Consider the following 24,082-nt stretch of genomic DNA (forward strand, 5'->3'; position numbering starts at 1 on the left):
ACAATAAAGGATTTCAAAGCAAGATAATAGTAAACCCAAAATAGTTACCATAATATATCTTGTTGTCTATGAAATAGCTACCCATGCCAATGGATATAATAAAATCAAACAAGACACAACAGGAACTTATTTTTAAGGAGATGACTTCACCCTAGATAGCACTTGATTTTCACATTCAATGACCTTAATGTGGGTAAACATTTTTAAAATATTTCATGTTTGGCGCTCTTGACTTTGTAGATTTAGAAAATCAAATAAAACTAAAAGCAGAACACAGCCAGATAGCACAATGGAGAAGTCAAGTAGAGAAGACTCCTTGTTCACAAATGGCTCTCAAAAGTCTCAAGTAGGAGTGAAGTGATGACTGGCCAAGAGGTTGGACTTACTGGCTGTGTAGCCTGAATCTCAGAATGGAGAAAGTTGGTCAAAGATCTCACTATTTGTGAAATGTGATTATTAAATGCGTTTAATGTACAGATTGCTTAGATGGTTAAGGAGTTTACACTGCTCAATTAGGGATTCCCAAACCTGAGAACTGAATAAGTTTTTGTCACATAATTATGCTAATTTATAACATTTATATAATACTTTTCATGTTATTTTTGTATTCTGTGACTCTTAGGCTACATTCTTCATACTATAACATCTTCTAATATCGGTCCCATTCATCTCTCTGGTGAGGCATTCACCTTTACCCTTTAAATCATTCCCCACAGTCATATCTTGGTGGAATATTATTGGGTACTTGGAGCTGTCTGTTTTTAATGAAGCAGTCCTTTTCTTAAACTTTGCATTATTGGTACTTGGGGACAGAGAATTCCGTTATAAGAAGCTAAACTGTGTTTTTGATGTTAGGAGCATCGTGGACTCTAATCACTAAAAGTTCTTTCTAAGCTGCGGTTTTGGCATCCAAAAATATTCTAATGTATTTTCTAATGGCCTCTGGAGGGCCAAAATTCCTATACTTGAAAAGAATATGCTGTTCTACCTGGTTTTTATAAGTTAGCTATCAAACCAGTATAGTTCGTAGATCACTATAGAATATTAATTCACAGTTTCTTAATTTGAATGCCAGAAATAGCTTATGAAAAGATATCAAAAGTAAGCAATAATTTCAAAAAGTAAGCAATAACCATCACAGGACCCTGCACAGTTCCTATGAGATGAACAGCCATGCTCTTTGCTTGGAAAAGCCATCCTTCCTCAGAGGACATAGTCCTCTCCCATGCTGCCTCACAAATTCACCATGAAAAGAATGGACCAAGTGTCCAATTTTTTTTCTTGTCTAGAGCAATGACTCTGCACCCTCTTTGTGGCGGCAGCAGATCTGAGGGGCAGAGGACAAGGGCACAGACCAGCCACCTGGTAAGAGTCAAGGTGAAATGACCATAAGATGCCAGTGGTAAAGAAACAGCAAGCTTTTATTTCTTGACTGAGTGAGGCACAATGAAGTATACAATCCTCAGCAGTAGTGTGAGATATTTACACAGACAGAAAGGGCGGTGAGAATTCAATGGCCAGGGCAACATTCATTGGAAAGACGCATCAAGATGAAGCTGTTCCTTGGCTCTTGGGATTCTCCTAGCCTCTGAAATCTCTTGTCTCAGCATCAGATTACAGGTCAGCAGCAGCCCCCAGAGCTGTGTCCACAGCCAGAGTCCTGCAGACCACTGTCACCATCACAGGAGTCTGATCTCCACAGCCTGCACTAGTGGGACCTGCGGTGCCTGTGGTGGCTCAGGCGGCAGCCTCCCTCAGAGCTGGAGCTGAGGCCACTGCAGCCCCCAGAGTTGGGAACAGAGCAGGAGGAAGCAGCAGGCAGATATTGTGCTGGGCTCTTCTGGGGGCACTTGGGGTAGGGAAACTTGGGAAGGGGCTGGCACTGCTGCTGGTTCTGCTGGCAGGACATCTTGGTGGTAATTTTACCTTGAAACAAAATGCAGATATTTGAACCCAGACTCTTGAGCACAGTGTCTTTCATTGAGTTTTTCAATGCACTTCCCTCATCCAAGCTTCTTTGTAAGCGAAGATCTGTGAAAAGGAATTGCTAACCTAGAGAGGGCACAGGCACTTGATAAGGTTCTCCAAGATGCAACATGGATCAGTGTGGAGCTCTGGCTAGACAGTCAGAACAAGAACGGAAAGGACACCAGGTCCTCCCCTGTATGGTTCCCAGCTCCCTGAATTGCACTAGAGAGGATTCTTCCTCCCTCACCATAGCCTCCCCACTGCTGCCTTCCATGAGCCACTTTCTCAAATTCCTTCCCACATTTGCATTCCTACACTCTGTCCCCTGCAAGCACTCACCAGATGCAGAGGAGATGCCGCGAAAGAACGTTGTGACTGAAGAAGCTGGAAGAGAAGCCTGGGCCAGGAACCTTTTTATTTTGTGCAGGATGTGATGCATCACTTGATGTTTTGGCAACCAGGGGAGGTGCCAGTGCCTGACACATTCTAGGTGCCTGCTGCAGTGTGTTCCTGGACACTGCCTGAAGGTCTCAGAAGGTGGAACAAGGATGTCCTTGTGACTGTTACAGTATTTCCCTCCACTCTTCCTCAAACAGGCTGCCCACCTTTGTCCATTCATACACAGGCTCTGTGCCCTTTCCTTCATCAGCAGTAGTAATATGGCGATGTGCATGAAACATTATTTCCCATGAGAACTTTGCAGAAAATGATATCTTTGATGTGATAACACTACTGCTATCTCAAAAGGGTTTACAAACCCTCAAACTTAAGAGCCCAGTCTCATGTTTTAGGGGGTCATGGATTCCTTAGTTTTCTCTAACAGAGGTGAAGAAATATGATATGTGGGAAAGGAACATGAAAACTCCATAAGGTCCTGCCTTTCACCATCAGGACCAGTGGAGCAGTGAGCATGGAGAAGAGAGGAATTTACAACTCTAGAGGTGATGAGAGTGACAAGTGTTCTTAAGATGAAGAAGGAGTGGTAGAACACTCTAGTTCTCATCTTCCTGTCTGTGGGATCTACTATTTCTTCTAACTGTACCTGATAGAAGCAAATGGCTTCTGTGTTTGGAAGATTTATGGAAAAGTGCAAAAGAATTATGTTTATCAAACATTTTGTTTTCTTACTTGATTTATTTCAACTAACACACTGTTCTCCAGGCTCACTCATCTTTTCACAATGGAAGGATTTGTTTCTGTTTTTATGCTGAGTAGCATTCCTTGTGTTTACATGTTACATTTTCCTTATCTATTTATCCATTAATGGATACTAGGTCAGATTAGATACTTTTGATAGTGTTCATAATGATGCAATAAACATGGAGTGCATACATCTATTCAAAAATGTTATTTGTTTTCCTTGGGACATATACTAATATCTACTACATAGGATCATAAAACATGTCAGTTTTAAATTTTTAGAGGAATTTCTCTCCTATTTTTAATAATGACTGCACCGATTTACATTCCTGCAATTAGTAGATAAGTGTTTTCCCAATATTTGCTTTCCTTTGTGGTTTTGATGACAGGCAATCTAATAGGTAAGAGGTGATATCTCTTTGATATTTTAATTGGCATTTCTCTGATGATCACTCATGCTACTTTTTCCTATATTTACAGGACATTGTGTGTCTTCTTTTGAGAAATATCTATTCAGTTCCTCTGGCTATTTTTAAGTTGTGGTATTTTTTTCTTACAATCAAGTAGTTCATGATCCTGGTGTACTGTGGATATTAATTCCTAATCAGATATATTATTCACAATTATTTTCTCCCTTTTTATACAGTGTCTTTCTATTCTGTTTCTTTTACTCTTTATGTTTTTTATTTTGATGCAGTCACACTTATCTAATGTTCCCTTTGAGGATAAAAATTCATTTTTTCAAAGCCAATATCCAGAATCTTTTCTCCTATATAATTTTGTAATTGCTTTGTAGTTTCATGTTTCAATCTTTAATAAAAAACCCACTTACCAAAATCAGTAGGCTTTGTATACACTAATAGCAAGCTATTTACTCAAAAGAATTCAGATTAGAATTTTTTAATAATTTTATTGAAAATTAAAAATAATTAGAAATAAAATAGTGGAAAGATCTATACACAGAATGCTCTAATACAATAACACCAGGAAAGCAAATTGACAAAAATAAATAGAAAGCTACTCCACATGCATGGATTGCATGAATTAATATTATTAAAATTCCATGAGAGAAGTGATGTTCATGATATGGAAGAATTCTCCGGTTCCTCTCTACAAAAATCCAGGTATAAACTATGGATAAATAGGAATACTGTCGTGAATGATAGAAGCAATGAGGCTGAGATATTCACTTGGACTGTAGAACTGGGAACAGCCACCTGGAGAGGCTATGAAGAGACTTTCATTCTAACAGCCTTGTTTCTTTTCCTAGCTGGCACAGATTGGAACACAGAAAGATTTCTGAGAGTGGCTGTTTTTATGGAGGGAGTTGAAGGCAGACACTCAGCTTCTTCATTATTCTGTGATCCCTCTCACGTCTTTTTTTTAATCTGCCCCAGAAGAATCATGGGAAGTATTAGCATGGCTTAACTCTTTGGACTTGTTAGAAACAAAGAACAAGGTTAGGACTCATAGTGTCCACACTGAGACGCTGACAGTTGTTCTGCTCTGTAGCCAGTGATGGTGTGCCAAGAGAAAGTGTAAAATCAGCATTGTTCAGCGGGAACTATGGTGAATGTGTTACGTAGAGATGAGTACTTTTTTGAAATTAGCACATGATAGCAATTGTTGTTTTATAGATGATTGTTAAAGTATCCTTATCTCTCCACTCAAGGAAGATCCAAGGAGAGCACCAGAGGTTTAAGGCAGGCTTGACTCCTCTATGAGATTCCTCATACAGCTCTGGTGTTCTCCCTGAACTTTCCTTCAGCCAAGATATAGGGGACTGTTTGACAATGATCTACAAAGAGAGCATTTGGTGTCACCTGGTCTCAGTTTCTTCAAGCTTCAACCCAGCCAAACTTTGGTACTTTCTTTAATCCTTACCTAACCTGAAAATCATGGCCAAGGTAGCAATTAACGACAGAAGAAAGATATGGTGACCTCCAGTCAAATGATTAACACACCTGTCTCTGATTCTGAAGGCTACCCTAACATGAGAGGCAAGCGTGTGAATTTGCATATCCCTTGAACACAACTCATGGACCTCTCTACCATAAGTAGCAATCTAGGATACCTCACACAACTTCTGTGTTCAGTATATGGCCTTGCCTAACTGCAGATCACAAACTGTAGTACTCGTTATGAAGAACCACAGCTTATTAACAATGCTCAAACAGAAGTAAACACATAGACAAAATGGTGTGCCTTACAGCAGAGTCTATTTTATGACTCCATGAAACTAGAAAATAGCCATAAGTTCCCCTCAGCCTCAGAACACAGTTAAGTGACCAGTCAAACCAGAAAACTCTGCAGTCAGGTCTGTCTTTCCAGGGCAACAAACAACTGGCACAGACGCAGTCCATCTCACATATAAAATCCTCTCAAAGCTCAACATGAGACCTCCATTTCTTAATGACATGTTTTCAGTTTCACCTAACTGCTATTCTGGGGATCATCTACTAACACACTGTGGTGCATGTCTCACAGCAAAAGAAAAGGACATATTCACATTTGACTAACTGATAACACCACAGAAGCAGCAGGAGTGGGAAAAAGATTCAGCTTTGCAAGCCGTGGTCAAGCCTTCAGCATGGTAGAGAGAGATATGTAGCCTGAGCAGCAATGTGCTCTCACAGGGCACTCTGGGCTCCTGTGGTTTGTGACTTTCACTGGTGACTGTTGGAAAACACAAAATGAAACTGCGGTAATGTCTCTCGTAGGCTCTCCTTGTCTTGGGCTTTGGGCCATACTGAAATTTGGAAACTCCTTGTTTTTTTCTGGTCACAGCTGGAAGCCCTAAGACTAATAACTGCTGTGGCCCTCACAGGGCAAATTAGACTTGCTAAACAGGATAAGGTACTCACAAAAATATCATTTTTGTCCTTGTCCTTGCAAAAGTGTTTTGATCTTCCTAGCCCACTGTAGTTTAATTGTCATTACTTCCCCTGGAAATATCCCTGCCCTTCAACCATTATACTTGACTCAGACTTAAGGAATACATCCCAAGAGTCTGGGTGCATCATGTTCTTTATTCCTAGAGAACAGCTCATGGTCCTAGATAAAAGCTCATTGTCCTAGACTCCTGCTATGCACCCCTCTACTTTGTCTCTTTCTCTTTTCCTTTCTTTCCTTTCACTCTGTGCCCCATAAACCACGGGGGAGATGGGACCCATTGTAGGGGTCTCCTAAAATTAGCACCATGCAAAATGTCTCTAATGTTGACTGCACTCCCTGACTTTGGTCCTCAGGCCCAGTGTGGATCTAAACCTATCTCATTCGTAAGTGCCATTACCAGTCCTATTTCTTTGGAGCACTTTTAATTCATGGATTGCCACAATCCTTCAACCAAGAAGAATATGCTGGGTATTCTTCTCTTTATCTCTCTTTGCTTTGTGTTTATCAGTGAATGATGGCATACTGCATCCTTTATGGAGTCTACAACTTAGTAGAAAAGGTAAATACTGCGCAAGTATTTACATCTGTGATAACTGAGCCCTGAAGGAAATGTAGGTACTGTCCAGCAAATGAGAGAAGAATGGACATTATATTTGTATTCAAATCTAGCTGAAGAAGTAAATAAGTACTATTCATGGAGAGCGCTTCCCCAGAAACAAGTGTAGAGTCCATTTTTATTCTCAATAGCATACAATTGCGGATAGTTGAAAAAGCGACACTGGATATAACACATGTCTCCCAGCCAGCAAAACTCAAGAATTTCACATAGGTCAGCAGGAGGTTCCTGTTTACTCATCAGTTTAAAGCTCACTTGGAGCCTGCTTCACAACTTTATCCTGAATCCCTTTCTGAGTCCCAATTTCATATCCTGATGTTCTCAAACTTTTCTTCTGGACTTCTGGGAAAATGGTAGGGTGGTGAGCAGCAGAGAAAAACCCTCTTCAAGTTTTGTTGTCCAGACTCTGGAATATAGCAGAGTGAAGAAGAGAAGGAGGAGAGAGGTCGATCCCATGGACACAGCAAGGATCTGAACTGAGGCTTGAAGCCCACAGAGAATGATAATTCAGGAATTCAGCAAAAATTAGAAGGCTGAGAGTGACGAATCTGCTGGACAAGAAGGGCCACGAGAAAGCAGTATGGCCTCCTTCCCTCTGAACTGGTAGACAACTTGTCAGTTGACAGGGAGAATCAGCAAGGATGAAATGTGGTTTCCATCCATCACGTCCAACGGCGATCCTGCTGGCTGACAGGGAAAGGCAATAAGGAGGCGGTGTGACTCTCATCCCTTGTCCCTTGTACCCTGGCAGAAGTCCTGTCAACCACCAAGGAGTAGCAGCAAGGAAGCAAGGTTGCTCCTATTCCCTGTGCACCAGCAGAGACACTCCTGGCCAGTAAGAAGCAGCCGGGAAGCTTTGAAGACTCCTTGTGTGATGGTGGAAGCCATGTTGTCCAGGGAAAAGCCACTGGGAGGCCATGCAACCTCCCTGTGTGTTGCAGAGGCCCTGATGCCTGGGGAGAAAAAACAAGGAAGCCACATCTGCCTCCCAGCACCCCCACCCATGAGCAATTGGACATGACACAGGCTGAGACAGCAATAACTGAAGTGGGAAGCAACATGAAATTTATGCCATTTGATTGACTTTACAGGCCTGGAGCCAGTGGTCTAGGCATCTATTTGAAGGATAACAATATGCAATATAGCAATGATTGTGGATTTCCTACTGTCCTATTACTCTTTTGTTTCATTTTAACGTTCAGTTTCACATTTTAAAATTAAAAATTTAATAAAATCTTTTTTTCCCTTGTTATAAAGCTCCTTTTCCTCATTCTTCTCCTATGGAGATTCTCCCTTCTAAAACCCAATTGTTTTCAGAACAGAGTCCATGGTTCATCTGAGGTGATAAAAAAGATACTTCAATCCATAGCCGAATGGTTTCTTCCTGAGCATGAGGAACTGCAGGTGCTGTGCAGTGAAAATTTGGTCATTGTCTTGACATCCTGAAGACTTGAGATAACTTAATGAAAAAAAGAACCTTACCTCACTGAAGTTCATATGAGGATTTATGTCTTATGTCACCAAATGTCCCCTTGGTGGGCCAGGGAGGGCTTGCTCTGAAGTCTAGTGGTGAGGTGAAACTTCTGGGCAGGCATTTTAATAACAAATGAACAAATAGACAAGGTCAACTCTTGGAAATATTTGACTGATGTTATGAAAGGCAGCTGCATCATTTTTGAGAAAGATGAGATGAGGAAGCCCAAAATGACACCTTGAGAAGACATTTCTTCCTGGAATTTATACTTGGTTTTCTTGGTATTAGCTTTTCGGCTGCATGGATTTGAATTAAAGCAATCTTTTTGTCATGATAGATGCTCATCCTTGCTCCATAGTGAGCCCTTTTAATTAATGTATCATTCTATTTATCTTTCTATCCATTATTGAACTAATGAACATAAAGTATTAATCACCAAAATGAAAATAAGAACTTTGATAGTAAGTTCACCTATCAGTGTAGTTCAATAAACCACACAATCTGTTTCTCCCATGTGCTGTAACTATGATCTTAAATCTTGTGTTTAAATGTATTTTATTTCCATTTCTATCCGTGTCATTTTCACTTATTCCTGAAAATTATAATTGTGTTTAAGTGGTTTTTTCTATCTTTAAGGCAGACTTCTGGAAGTAATGTTTAGACACCAAAAAAGTAAGTCCTTTAAGTACCCAGGTCTATGAGTTTTGACAAACACCACTGCATGTAAACAATGCTAGAGGTAAGAGAGATGGCAGCTTTTCACTTGAAAATAGTCCTCCATGTGCTTAAATCATTAATATCTCTGCTATGTCAGCTCTTAACAGGGACACTGATCTAATTCCAGTGCTTGTAACTTTGCCTTTCCAGAATGTCAAATGTTGGAACCACATTTTAGGTAACAATTCTGTTCTAAAAGGGGGAGGGGAACTGGGGATGAAGATTAGTGCAAAGGTGGTATCCTAGAGGGCAAAACAGTGGTTCTTTTCACAAACAAGGATGATTTCACAATTCATCCCTGTTGTCTTATGTATCAGCAGATCTTTCCTTTTATTGGTAAGTAGTATTCCATTGTATAGCTGTATTGTACTTGTCTTTTCATTCATTTAACTCTTAAGGACATTTGGGTTCAGAGTTACAAATGAAGCCATTATAAATATTTCCATGGGTTTTATGCAAATATTGATTTTTCCTCTTGACTAAAGAACAAGAACTGTAGGGTAACATTTACTTTTTATGAACCTGATAAATTGTCTTCCACAGTTGCTCAATGACATGTGTTCCCACCGGCAATCACTGCGAGTTCTAGCATCCTTGATTGTATTTTGGGCAAGTTGTTTTTCTTTGTATTTTGCCACTGCAATATGTATGGCATGGTATTCCATTTTTTTAAATTTATATTTTTCTAATGACTAAAGACCTGGAGTGCCTTTCATGTGCTTATTTGTCATTAATATGTTTTCTTTATTAAAAAATATTTTCAAATGTTTTTCCTCTTTTAATTAGATTGTGATTCATTTGTGTTGCTTTTAAATATTCTGAACAGAATTCCCAATCAGTTATGTGTTTGGCAAAGAAGATTCTAAATCTATAAATTTTCTTGATAGTGTCATTTGAAAAGCCAAAGTTTTAAATTTTGATAGACTCAAATATTTTGCTAATTTTTGTCATATCTGATAAAACTTTTGTAATAACTCCAGTCACAAACATTTGCTCTTAAATTTCATTCTAGATGTTCTGTTCTTTTATTTCTTACAATTTTGCATATTATTACTGTGGATTGAATTTTTGTGTATAGTATCAATCAACTTTTTTTTAACATATGGACATTAAATGGTCCATGTCATCTGTTATATGACTCTCCTTTCTACTGTAAAAGGCATTAGTACCTCTGTTTAAAGTAAATTAGTTAAATTTTTCACAGCTGTTTTGTTCCCTGCATTTCATAGATGTCCCTCCTCAGAGCTTCAGATATTCATTTCTAATTATGAAGTATGATGTGAGTTGTAAGGCTTTTCTTGATGCTGTTTATAACTGTGAGGATGCCCCCCCCCCATTTCTCATTGGCAGAGAGTTTTTTTCTTTTAATCATGATTTTCCAACAGATTTTATCAAATGCCTCTTCTGCTTCCACTGAGATGACTGTATTCAGTTTCCTGTGTGTCTGATGTGAGCGCAGCACTGTCTCTTCTATACTATGTGTCTCTTTAAAATTTTGGGTCTGTGAGAAGTTTTCTACATTTACCAAAAGCACATTTTTACAAATTTTGAAGATCTTGTTTAATATAAACTGTGTCTTGGGTGTGATTGACCACACAAGAAGAGCTCAGCCCAATGGAAATGGTACTGATAGTCCTGTTGGGAATCCTCAGGAAGCTGTAAGCTGATCTTTGAATGTGACCAACATGTGCACACCACCTGCTTTGAATATATATGTTTAATATATAATCTCTGTTTAATATATAATCTCAGTATAAACTGATTTCTCAGTCTCTGAGTGAAAGATGAGGTCCCAATAACTCCATTTGTACAAATCACTGTAGCTGAATAGGACTAACAATTCAGAGTTTCCAGAGAACGTCTTGGGATCTCCAAAGCGATGTGCGGCATGGTTACAAAATCCAGTTGGACAGCTCTCCTGACACATGGTTCACCCTGCCCTGCTTCTCTTGACCCAGCTCAAACTTCACTCTCCTCTTTCCTCAGAGGAGCTCAGAAGCCTCTTCACCTCTATGAGTCACCCAGAAACTGTGGACTCCACTTATATATTGAGACTGCCCTTCCATGACTCTTAGCAGGGACTCTGGATTATGCTCATTTAAAACAAAAATTTATTTTGAATTGGTCTGTATTGAACAGCAAGTCAGTTAAAAGGTTTTGCCTTCTACAGAAAGATCTGAGCACCCTATGAGATTAAGCCTTGTTACCATGTCCTCCCACACGCTATTTCTCTCTTAGGTGCCAGAGTCATCTTCATCATTTGCTGCACATGTGGTTGGTGGGATTGTCAGGTGTCCCTGTAAGGGAAACATGCCTTTTTGTTTCACAGCTATGTCTCAGTAGTGAGCACAGTGTGGCCTACAGCTGATGCTGAGGGTTTGTCGAAGGCAGAGATTGGGGGAAGTTGGTCAGTGTTTAAGGGAGAAGAATTGAAAAATAACAGCTCATGAGGCCACCAGGAAGGAGGAGGATCAGATCTGTGGGAGAAAAGAAAGCAGATGGTGTGCCTAGCTAGTCACACTCAAAGATCAGGTTACAGCTTCCTGAGGAGTCCCAGCAGGACTGTTAGTACCATTTCCATTGGGCTGAGCTCTTCTTGTGTGGTCAATCACACCCAAGACACAGTTGAAAAACTATTGTGGGACATGAGTTATAAACGGGGACTCCCCCTGTGAACCAGAAGGGAGACTGAATGTGTGCATGGCTGACCCTGTATCTAAGGCTTCAGGGCAAACAGTGCCCATCCTCTCTTGTCAGATCATTCATATGTTTAGCAATCTGGTTCAGTATGTGTCCAGTTCTGAAGATCTTTACAGTGTGATAGACAAGGTAGATAACACTGAAATGTGCCTGAGACAAGAAGCGGGCTCTAGAGGGATTAAGATTGTGATTCTGGAGACACAACAATGGCATTGAGGCACATATTAGTTCCCCATCTGTGTCCTCTACCTTCTCCATTCATAGCTAATGTCCTCCTTGATAGAGTCTTGGAATAACTCACAGGCTCTCTGTTTCATCCTAGATGGTTTCAACAATTATAGGGGAAAAAGATGATGGTCTAAAGACAGAACTGAGTCCTATAGGTATTAATGGTCAAAAAGAAGTATATTTTATTTAATTAATTACATAAAATGTAACTAATTGACTATGTATACTGCTCAGCAGCTACATAATTGTCTCTTGCCAATTAAGACAAAGGCACTAATATTTTTCTCTGCTGCAAAGTTTAAGTTCACCATATAACACTACTTTAATACCAAAATAATTTCTATTATGTGTCAATTATTAAAGTTTAATTATAGTTCTAGTTATATTTTTCTTTTAATGTTGTATGATGCTACTATAATTCAAATAGGAAGACAGAAGTCAGGGTATAGTAATTGTCTAAAATCAAACAGAGGACAATTTTTATACGGAATACTTCATTAATTTGCCCATTATAATGTACCTTGTTCTGCCCTGAGAACCTTAGAAACTCCATGCTGCCTTCTTGGGGCCTTAAAAACATCCCTGGGGCTTGTAATAGACAGGGCCCTTGTGTCCCCATTGGTAGCTCAGGGGTCTCATCACCGGAAGCTAACAAGGTGGCAAAGAATCACAGCTGAATGCCATAGTGGTAGGGTAGCCTGGGGACTTTGTGCAGAGTCTGGCACAAATGTTTGTCACTTAGGCTTTGTTTAGTGATTTATTTCTTTTTCTGTTTGTGTGCCTGTCCTTTCAAGCCATGGTCTCAGGACATACATCAGTCATGACCATGGCCATTTCCAAGCAAGTTCATGGCCGAGGCTGAGACCCAAGACAAAAGGACAAAAAGGAGGAAAGGAAGGAAGAGAAGGAGGAAGAGAGGCAAGGGAAGGCTCCCAGTACACCCCAGTGAGAGACACATGGGTGATATTTCTGCTTCCTGGTGGAATCTCATTACAGGAACATTATGAAAATACCATCAAAAGGCTGAGAACCTAGTTCTGGGCACGTGCCCAGGTGTCACCACTCCTGGTTGTGAAAGCAGCAGCAAACTCAGCCTGTGCATCACCAGCGATGCGTAGGGTAAAGGCTCCTTCGTGGGACTCCTCACCCACAGCCCACAGGCACCTCAGGCACAACCTTCTCTCCTTCTGTTGCCTCAGGTGCAGCCACTGAGTATCCAGGAGGGAGTGGGACTCAGTTTCAGGTGGTGGTGGGAATATTACAGTCACAGCAGAGGAGAGGGAAATGAAGAGATCTGGAACAGAGACCCAGAGGGAGAGGGCAAGGAGGGATTGATAGGGCGAGTAATCCTGGAGCTGAGGTCAGGAGGGAGCCCTGTGGGACAGGACAAGCACTTTGTGACCTTCAAAGGCTACAGGAATTCAGAAATGTCCTGCATCCTCTTTCTCTTGAAGCTGCCCCATATTTCCCAAGGACCCTTTTCCCAAATAGTTGCATTCTCTAGGTGTTTGGGGAAATATGAAAACTTGGGTGTCTAGTTTAACTGACACTGATTTATCCTGGGTGTAGAGCAACATGGGCGACACCTGGCATGACTAAGCCCTTCTGCCCACGTGATGTTCCTCACAGTCATGCAGCTGTGTCCTAGGAACTTAGACGTGAGGCCCACTGGCTGTAAGTTTCTCTCTGAGCTTTTTCCTTGCTCTCTCCAGGTTCCCACACTGCACTGAGATGTCCTGCCAGCAGAACCAACAGCAGTGCCAGCCCCCTCCCAAGTGCCCCTCCCCCAAATGCCCCAAGAAGAGCCCAGCACAGTTTCTGCCTGCTGCCTCCTGCTCTGCTCCCTGCTCTGGGGGCTGCGGTGGCCTCAGCTCCATCCCTGAGGGAGGCTGCTGCCTGAGCCACCACAGGCACCGCAGGCCCCATGTGTGCAATCTGCGGAGCTCGGACTCCTGTGATGGTGTCAGGGTCTGCAGTCTGGGACTCTGGCTGTGGCCACAGCTCTGGGGGCTGCTGCTGACATAGAGAGATTTCTGAAGAAAGCAGAGTCTCCAATGACCAAGAGAAAGCCTCAAGCTGGCACTCCTTTCCCAGGGATCCTTGGCTGTCTTTCTTGGAACTTGAAGCTAAAGTGTTCATGGGGAGGAATGTGTTTCCTTCAGAAGCCTCTACCCCTGTGCTTTCCAATGTCCCAAACAGTCCCATGTTTTTGTAGTAATTATAACACCTCTGTCTCACCTTGTCAAAAATTAAAACTGTTTTTCAAAACTATCTCTTGTCCATTGACTCAGCGGCACCCAAAACTGTTGGGCAGATGTGACTTTTCACTATTTTTCAAATTCTAGCATACCCAATACTAGGAATAGGCCTCCCTTGGGAATGAAAAATTACTGCTTCGGGGTGTCCTTCAGGATAAAGAGCCCTGGAGAACTCTGAGGACCTGGGGTAAGAAGGGGGCTAAGCACTGTTAGCTTACTAAAAGTACTCTTGGAAAAACAGCTGACTTTTTTTTTTTAATGTGGAGTGGACATGATTGGACACTAGAATCCTGAGTCTCCCCTGAGGAGGATACAGAGGATCAAAAATATGGGAAGAATGAATCCAAAAAGGGCAGAGGAAGTAAAGGTGGAAAGAACGGTCTGAAGGAAGAAGATATAGTTGAAATGAAAACAATGGATCCTGGGTGGTGGTTGAATTGAGCAGTTAAATCTGAACAGATTGTAATAGACTCTTTATCTGGAAAAAATGTCATAGAGAAGTTGGAGACACAATGAAAACCAGAAGAAAAAAGATATGAGAAATGTCTCAAGAATTATAGGTTACATATCTATAAAATTGTTTCAAGAGTTTAATAGACATAACTATTTTATAGTTACCCAAACATCCTCCTCTGAGAGCTTCTGCCTCAGCTTTAGAATCATGCGATGTTTTCCTCTACTTCAAACCCAAACGGTCATTCTCCATGGAAACACACCAGTGCTGTTCCCTAGAGCTTTGAAGCAGCTGAACTTTGATGCAGAAGAAAAAGCCATGACGTTAAACCACGCCATGGTGATGCTAGAGATAATTTGAGAAAGGTGATGAGACTGGCTGCAGGAAAAACTGAAATCTATGTGAGAAATCAGTTTCAGAATGGAAATGATAGAGAATCAAACCGATATAAAACTTACGAATTCAACCGAATCAAACAAGGTTTTTTATTTCATTTGCTTCGAAAGAACCATACTGGGAGATCTTTTTGCTGCAATATTCTTGGACACATAACTTTTTAATAAATTGGAATAATGTCTGTTACAAGAAATGTTAGTAGAAGCCAAATCTGCTTTGCCAGTAAAATCAGTCAACTTGTTAATTCAAATTCTCTGAGGACATTGACACAAATATTAGACTTAGATTTGAGCATGCTTTGGGATCAGTGAGATAGGTTTCTTCCTCTCAAATACTTGAGTACTTCTTGGGGAGCACTGTGGGAGAATCAGAGGAAAAACACGTAAGAGAAACAGGAAAATGGACAAAACCCATTTGAGAACATGCAGCCTCACATACATCTGGGGTACACACTCTACACCACAAGCACTAATGGATTATATGTTCATTTCAAATTCTTAGGAACCTTGTATTTTCACTCTGAACAGCAGCTTCGACTCATCAGTCAAATTGTAGTTACACAGCAGCACCTGGGATGTTAAATGAAAGGTTAAATGAAAGTAAAGAAAGCAAAGATTGTGGTGTTTTGTAGGATTGACTGATTGATGGACAAGTGATTAAGTAAGATCTATGAAGGCACATGTTCCTGTAGAGTTTTGGAGATTAAAAAAAAAAAAAACAGTTGGGTTAAATCCTAGATCTCAAAATAAGTTCCATTAGAAAATTCTTCCTTAAATTTAGCCACAGTTTTTGATTGTTGAAAATAAATGATAATAATATTTTTCTACTTACTAGAAAATACTTAATATAATGGATATTTGTCTTCCAACAATAATTTTTACATAACGCATTTACACTATTGGGAATTTTCTAATGCCAAATATAGAATAAGTGACACTCTGATCATTTCAGGAGATTTTTACAGTTCTGTGTGGTTCTTCCTCTGGTGGTCCACACTTGTGACTCACTGAAGGAAGGTCCTCAGACTACTAGAACTTGCTTTGCTCCATCACTGTGACCTGGGACAGATATCCAGAAAGATGTCCTCAGAGAATGATCTTCCGCTAACAACAAAGTGGTACAGAAATGTGACAGGACACCTGTCTTTCCTCAAGTTAAACCAAGCCTGAAACTAAACCCACGCTATAGAGTTCTCATTCAGCTGGGAGATTTTTGTCTGAGATTGCACCTTGCATGTCTTCTTATACATGCCTGTCCGAATTTTCCCACTTCTTTAACAGAGTTTTCTGAGACTTAAAACTCTCTTGCACAAAAATCCTCTTCTATGTCATCTTCTGGGGGAGTTGTTTTCAGTGTTTTAACCTAACGTCAAGTCTTATACTATAACAACAGAATGTTGCCTATGCTACTATTGATTGAAAACTCTGAAATGTTCTAAAAACAAAAAATGGATCATGGACTTTTGAGTTGCATAAATAGTAATCCATGTATGTATTTTATGTGATTAAAATAATTCCTGTATCATAAGATACATTAATTTTACCAACATGGTGCCATACATTCCATAATTTCCATAATTCTCTGCCCCCTCAAAACTACTATGATGAGTGGAAAGCAGAAAGGATGGTTTCCAAAATTTTTCCTCTTTCTACCCATGGCCATTTCCCAGTGTATGTAACAGTATCCTCGTATGGGTTCCCCTGTCCCACACATACAAAAAGACATCAAGCATAATTAATTATTTTCATCAGCTCACAGTTTTCTGTCCTTTCTTTCCCTTTTGTCACATATTAGAACTCAACTCATAAAGGATACCAGGAGGCTGTCACCATCCATTTCCTGAGAAGAAACCACAATGTACTAACCTGGGGCTTTCCAGACTCCACCCAGTAGCTAGCTTCCTGGGAATCTAAGACTTGCTGAAGTCAATTGTAAGTAAAATCTGCGGCTTGTTGAAGGCCTGCCTCTTGTGGGCACTACCAAGACATCTAGGGATGCTCATATGATTTTCAGGAATGATCTCAGAGGTCGTCCCTTGCTTTTGCAAGGGTTACTTGTTCCCCTCTCAGGGGTCTCCCTTGAGACCAGCCTGGGATTCCCTATAAAAGGGATCCAAATCTCTTCCTTATCTTCTCACACAGCTCTGGAGCATGAAATAATCCTGAGTCTGGCTCCAATAAATGTCTCTGCAGCCCATGGGATACTCTGGGTTCTGTGAAAAAGAAGAGATTGAGGGGATCCCAAATGGTGGTGAGATGAAGGAACAAAAAGAGGATGTAAAGGAGAATGTCAGGGGTGGGAGAACAGAGAAAAGTTGTAAGCAGAACTGGAATCACCTAGGAATCACATTTTCATGACCAAAAGATAAGGGATCAACTCCAAATCTCTCTTGACTGTCACTGAGACATCCAGACTTCACATACATAAGTGCACCTACATAGCATAAAAACATGCTTAAGTTGTGTGTTTATTTCTTGGCTTTAAGCAATGAAGGCAAACTGATCTCTGTACTTAGCATACATTTTATGCACAGAATTAACTCAACTTGTTATTTGGGTCAGTGGACTTTTCTCTGCATATGAACATGCTTTAAATTTTACTAGCATAATAACATTTTGAATTGAAAGTATTCATTTTAATTTTACTTCAAAGTTGTTTCAACTCCAGCTGAGATGTACTGCTGTTAGTACCAGCAGCAGTGGAGACCACATCCCATGTGTTCTCCAACTGTTTGTCCCTCTGTCCAGCCCCCTGCTCATCTCCAGGCCCTTCCTGCTATGGCTCCAGTTCTGGACGCTGATGCAGTTCTTGGGATGGCAGCTGCTGCCTGAGCCCCCCTACGCTCTGAGGTCTTAAGGCCACATCCAGAAGAACCCAGACTATGAGTGTGAGATCCTGGGGACTCTGCCTGCTCCCAATTGCTCAGGGAGGTCCTGCTGCACTTGGCCCTGAGGACCACTGAAGAGTAATCAAGAAAAACCAAATGATTATGTGTCGATACTAGGCTGACAAGTTTTCCAGATGGTTTCTTCTTGGACTTTGGAGTCTTACAAGATACAAGGAAACTGGGCTATTTTAAAGCTAACATTTCCATTTGATAGAGCATTCTATTTGATTATTAGATATTCTGGATATTTCTTCTAAGATTTTTTTGAAGGAACACTAAATTCATTTTCTATGCAAAGCCTGTGGTAGTCTTTATCATTCCCTCTCTTTTAGAATCAATGAGCAGGAATTTATACTGACCCATATCAAACTCAGTAGAATTTTCCCTTGACCTTCTAGTTTCCTTATTTACTGTGAGGATTCTCTAAAAGTATAGGAGGCACTAGTTCAGGTCATGTCTGCCCTTTAATTCAGACTTAGGAGAACACAAAGCACCATTCCCCCATGGGTTCCTCATGCTCATGTCTCTGACATATGCTTCTCTGCAGCCTTGATTTCTGCATTTCTGAGATTTAGCTGTGACAACTTTTGCATGTGATGACTTTCCTTGGCATCCATCTGCCATACTCTGAAAAATTTTAGGGATACTGGATTTACACTTTTTTTATTGAAAACTGGTGTCCTATGTATGACAGTATTCATTCCAGGCATAAAAAACAATCTTTGTTTATCTCAAGAACAGAAATAAAACATTGACACATTAAATATTCTTAATTTCAGGGTTTTTTTGCTAAAATATTTTTGAACACATTTTCCAGTAATTCATTGATTAAAAAGGAAAGATTATAGTATTAAATGAAGTGAAAAGTAAACTTTAGAAGAAAAATATATTGTGAGTCTCACTTCTGCAGCTGCAGCACCATGTGCCATAGTGAGAATTAACCAGAGTAACCAGGAGGAAGTACGGCCTCGAGCAGGTCCTCAACACACAGGAGGGAGCCAGTTGAGCTTTGGTCACAATCAGCTGCCCAGTTTGATGTGTGTAGAGAATCTCACTGGATTGTCTGTACTGTGGGGAAGCTACATTGACAAAGGTGAGGGCACACAGTTAAGAGTCCCCGGCAATGCTCAGTAGGTCTGGGTTGGTGCTGAAGGACCTACTGGCTTAGGCTTCAGTCAGAGCCTCTTCAGGGAGGCAGTACTGCTCCTTCCATACTAATCCTGCATTCTATGAGGAATGTGTTATGATTGACACACTGTGTCAACTTGAGAAGTTTAAAGTTAAACTGAGAGACTCAGCATAGAGCAGGGTCCTTATCTTGTAAATATCCTCATCCTGTGCAAAAGAAGGCAAGGAGATTTTGTGAGTGCTACACTTGCACTGCAAGTGGAGGGGTGTCCTGTGTACAATATTAGGCAGGAAAAGAGGCTTATTTTGCTCCCTTTTGCTCTGTTCTTTCTGCTCTGGCTGCTGCCTTGAAGTGTTGCCCCAGTGCCAAGCCATCCTGCCTTGAAGCCAGCTGATTATGGCCTAAAACCTCCACAATAGTGTGCTACAAAACCTTTTTTTCCTTCATTTTGGGTGTCAGATAGTTTGTTCCAGTAACAAGAAAAAAGTAACCAAGATAGCATGGGACCTGTGGACACTTCTTGATCTTATATGAAGGAAACCTAGAAATTGCCTTGAGGCAATTCCAACCCTGTCTGACCACCCAGTGAGGCCTCCTGTTTTGCAGAGCTTACAACAAGAGTGCAAAGTCTTGACTTCCCCACCCTGCAAAGTGAGTTTAGATGATACTGTTAGGTTCCCTGCAGTAAGGAACTGAAACACCAGGTGCATCATTATCCTGATGAGGCTCCCAAAGATGAACCAGATTGGAATGAACCCTTGGAGCTTCTGGTCTCCCAGAGAAATGGGAGTTTAGTGTTTAGGTTTTAATGCAAGAGCCCATTGGCTACCATCAGGACCAATAGCCAGTACAGGGTGAAAGAACTATTTAGCCAAGCCTCCACATGCTTGCCATATCAGAGGAGTCTTGGAGTAGCCACATGTGTCTGGAGTGGCCTCTTCTGAACCCCACAGCATCCCTGAAAAAGTAGGTTGAGAGAAACCAGATGCCTGGATCATTCCCATATACTGTTGATGGACAACCAGCATGGGAATTTCTTGGGACCCCACAACTGACTCATCTGGAGGAATGTAGGAAAATGTCAAGTTGAAGGAGCAAAAGGAAATCTCAGACCTCTAGCCCACACAGAGCAAGTCTAGGAGACATAGACACAGAATAAATTTGAAGTCTATTACCTGAAATTTCTGAAAAGATGGCAATTGAAGTGAAGAAACAACTTTCTGAGGATGTAAAAGTAATCAGATCAGAATTAATATTTCCAGTAAAAGAAGAAATGACAAACATAATGAAACAATTGTTAAACATATCTAAAGAAGATATAGATAAAAAAGAGGAGCATAGGAAAATGATGGAAACCTTGAACAAACAATATAGGAAAAAGCTACAATGCATGAAATAGATTCAAAGAGATAGCTAGGAAATTAAAAAGTCCATTGAAAGCTGGTAAAACTGCTTGAAAGAAACTAAAGATGAACATTCAGATCTTGAAAACGAGACTGTGGCTAGTGATCATGAAAGGCAAGCATTTCTTAAAAATAACAAGAAACCAGGAAATGGTTGTAAGATGATATAAAGAAAAATAATTTAAAACTGATACATGTCAGCAAAAAATCGAGGGTCAACAAAAATGAAATAAAAAATCACCCAGACATATAATAATCAAGATCCCAGAAATTCAGCATAAAAATGATACTAAAAGCTGCTAGAGAAAAGAAACAGATCACCTATCAAGGAAAACCCATCAGAATCACAGCAGGTTTCTCAACACAAACCATCAAGTCAAGAAGAGCTTGTAGTGAAGTATTTAAAATCTTGAAAGAAAACAACTTCCAGTACAGAATGATGTACCCTGCCAAATCTTCGTGGAGAAATAAGATATTTCCATGATAAAGAACAACTGAAGGAATTCATGATCACCAAACTAACTATATTACGAGTGCTGAAGGATACTCTAGAGAGAGATCAAGATGACCATAGTTCCAAGAACAGCAGGCAATTGAATGGAGGGGAAATGTGGGAGTGCCAGCAGCAAGGATACTATGACAGAGATGAGCCAGAGCATGTCAGTCATAACCATTAGTGTAGATGGCCTCAGTTCACCAATGAAAAGAAACATGGGCAGAGTGGATCAGGAGCAGGATCCATCACTATGCTGTATATAAGAAACATATCAGACTTGAAAAGAAATTCATGTACTGAATTTCAGAGGATAGAAGACAGTGTTTCATGCGCTGTGTTCCCAGTAAAAAGAAGGGGTAACTTACTATCAACAGTAGAATGGCTAAGAAACATATAGTAGTTTATTTTATTTTATTTTTTATTTTAAAAAGCAAAACAGAAACAAAGAATAGAAATGATAAAGAATTTCAAAAAAGAAAAAAGTAGAGAATTAACATTAGTTAGTATATTGTATATTGTTGTCTCAGAATTAGTTGTTCAAGTTATAAAATCTAGGCACAAGAGTGATCAATCAAACAATTACAGCACAAACCATTTTTTGTAATTAACTAACAGAGATCAATAGTATTGTTATCTATCTAGCAAACATAAATAGACATACATTTATACGTGTTTACCAACATGCATATAATATTTTCCTTTCTTTCTTTTCTCCTTTCCCCTATCTCAGTAGTTCTGTCCTTTTGAGCACTTTCTTTCCCTTTCACTATTATTACAATATCTACTGTATACTTTGGAACTTATTACTCCTTCAGATTTTTATTTTTTATTATTTTTATATTAGAGAGACAACATGATATTCATAAATGTGTTTGATTTTATTTTGCTTGTGAGTATGGTCTCAAGTTGCCTCCATTTACGTATAAAAGCCTCAAGATTATCCTCTTTTATAGCTGAGTAATATTCCATTGTATAAAAATACCACAACTTTTATATCCATTCTGTGGTTTGTGAGCATTTTGGTTGTTTTCAAAATTTAGCTGTTACAAATTTTCTGCTACAACATGGGTTCACGTATATTTCTGGGGTATGACATTTTTAATTTTTCTGGGAAAACACCCAGAAGAGGAATAGCTGGTTTAAAAGGGACTTGTGGTCCTAGTTTTCTGAGGAATCTCCACACTGATTTCCACAGTGGTTACACCAGCCTACATACACTCCCACCAACAGTGGAGAAGTGTTCCTTTTTCCCCACAGCAACACCAACATTTGATATACGTTGATTTCATGATGAAAGCCATTCTTTCTGGAGTGAGATGGAATCTCAATGTTGGTGTAATTTACATTTCTCAAAGACCAGTGATGCGGAGCATGTCTTCATATATTTATTTGCCATTTTTATTTCTTCATCTGAGAAGTATGGGCTTATTTCAGATGTCCATTTTTGGATTGAATCTTTGACTTTGGGGGTCAAATTCAGTTCTTAATATGTTCTAGATATAAGTCCTTTGTCTAAGGAGAGCTTGTTAAAATTCATTCCCATCCTGTGGGTTTTCTCTCTACTCTGCTGGCAATGGCTTTTGAAGTACAAAACTTTTTAATAAGATTAGATCCCAGTTGTTGATTTTGGGAAGCATGTCTCATGCAGTTTGCATTTTGTTGATTAACTCTTTGCCTACACCTTCATCTTCAAGATTTCTACCTACCTTGTCTTCCAGTAGATTTAGGATTTCTGTTTTAATATTTAGACCCCTAATCCATTTTGACTTTCGTTTAGTGCATGGTGATAGACATGGGTCTAGTTTCAGTCTTCAGCATGTGGAAAGCCAATTTTTCCAGTACTGTTTATTAAATTGACTATTTTTCTTCCAGTGATCATGTTTAGCCTCTTTGTCAAAGGTGAGGTGGTTAAGTGTTTGTAGTTTTTCTGCATCTTCTAATCTGTTCCACTGATCCTCAGGTCTGCTTTTTTTTTTTTTTTTTGCCAGTACCACTCTGATTTTATCATTGTACCTTTGTAGTATAATTTCAAGTCAGGGATTGAGATACCTCCTGCCTTGTCTTTGTTGCCAAGATTGCTTTTGCTATTCTATGTTTCTTCTGTTTCCAAGCAAATTTTAGGAATGTTTTCTCTAGATCTGTAAGGGACATTACTGGTGTTTTGATTGTAATTGCATTAAATCTGTGTAACAAGTTTGGTAGTACGGCCATTTTCACAATGTTGATTGTTCCTAGCATATAGGTCTTTTATATGCTTTGTTAGATTGATTCCTAAGTATTTCACTTTTTTGGATGCTATTGTAAAAGTTGTCATTTGCATAATTTCATTTACAGTGAGTTTGTTGTTTGTGTAAAGAATGCTGTTGTTATGAGTATTGACTTTGTATGCAGCTACACTGCTGAATTTGCTTATTAACTTTAGTAGCCTTTTGATTGAGCTTTAAGGATCTTCTATGTAGAGTATCATGTCATCTGCAAATAGTAATGAGTTAACTTCTTCCTTTTCTATCTTTATTTCTTTTATTTCTCTCTCATCTAATAACTCTGGATAATGTTTCCAGAACGTATTGAATAGGAATGGTGACAGTGGACATCCTTGTTTTGTTCCTGACTTTAGAGTGACAGTTTTCAGTTTCTGGCCATTTAGTATAGTGTTGGCTGTTGGTTTGACATACATGGCTTTTATGAGATTGAGATAGAGACAATCTATCCTGATTTTCTCTAGCGTTTTCATCATAAATGACTGTTGGACTTTTTCTAAGATTTTTCTGTTAATGTGGTGTGTTACATTTATTGATTTGCAGATGTTAAAACATCCTCGAATTCCTGGGATAAAGCCCACTGGGTCATGATGTACAATATTTTTGATGATTTATTGCATTCTAATTACTTATATTTTACTGGGAGTATGCGTCAATGCTCATTAGTGAGATTGGCCTATAGTTCTCCTTTTTGGTTGGTCTTTCTCTGGTTTTGGTAGTAGAGTAATACTTGCCTCCATGAATTAGTTAGGAAGCATTTATTCCCTTTCAGTATCATTGAAAAGTTTGAGGAGGATTGACATTGTATCTTCTCTAAATTTCTTGTAGAATTCCGCCATAAATCAAGCAGGACCTGAGCTTTTCTTTGTTGGCGAGTTTTTAATCATGTTTTCAACTTCAGTAGCTGAAAGGGTTATTCAAAATTGTTATATCTTCTTGATTCAGCTTTGGTAATTCATATGTTTCTAGAACTCTGTTAATTTCTTCTGTGTTTTGCACCTTATGTGAATAAAGATTTTCAAAGTAGGTATTCATGATCTTCTGAATTTCTATGGAATCT

At 39.7% G+C, this 24,082-nt stretch overlaps 2 pseudogenes; one reads left to right on the forward strand and one right to left on the reverse strand.

Annotated features, from left to right (window-relative positions):
* Nucleotides 1-1,621: 1,621 nt before the first annotated feature.
* On the reverse strand, nt 1,622-1,909 carry LOC100735050 (late cornified envelope protein 3B-like; annotated as a pseudogene).
* Nucleotides 1,910-13,469: 11,560 nt separating this feature from the next.
* On the forward strand, nt 13,470-13,758 carry LOC100735329 (late cornified envelope protein 3B-like; annotated as a pseudogene).
* The last annotated feature ends 10,324 nt before the right edge of the window (nt 13,759-24,082 follow it).

This window comes from Cavia porcellus, unplaced genomic scaffold (assembly GCF_034190915.1).
Source record: "Cavia porcellus strain 051 isolate PalLab524CR breed Dunkin Hartley unplaced genomic scaffold, mCavPor4.1 scaffold_1, whole genome shotgun sequence".
NCBI lineage: Eukaryota > Metazoa > Chordata > Mammalia > Rodentia > Caviidae > Cavia > Cavia porcellus.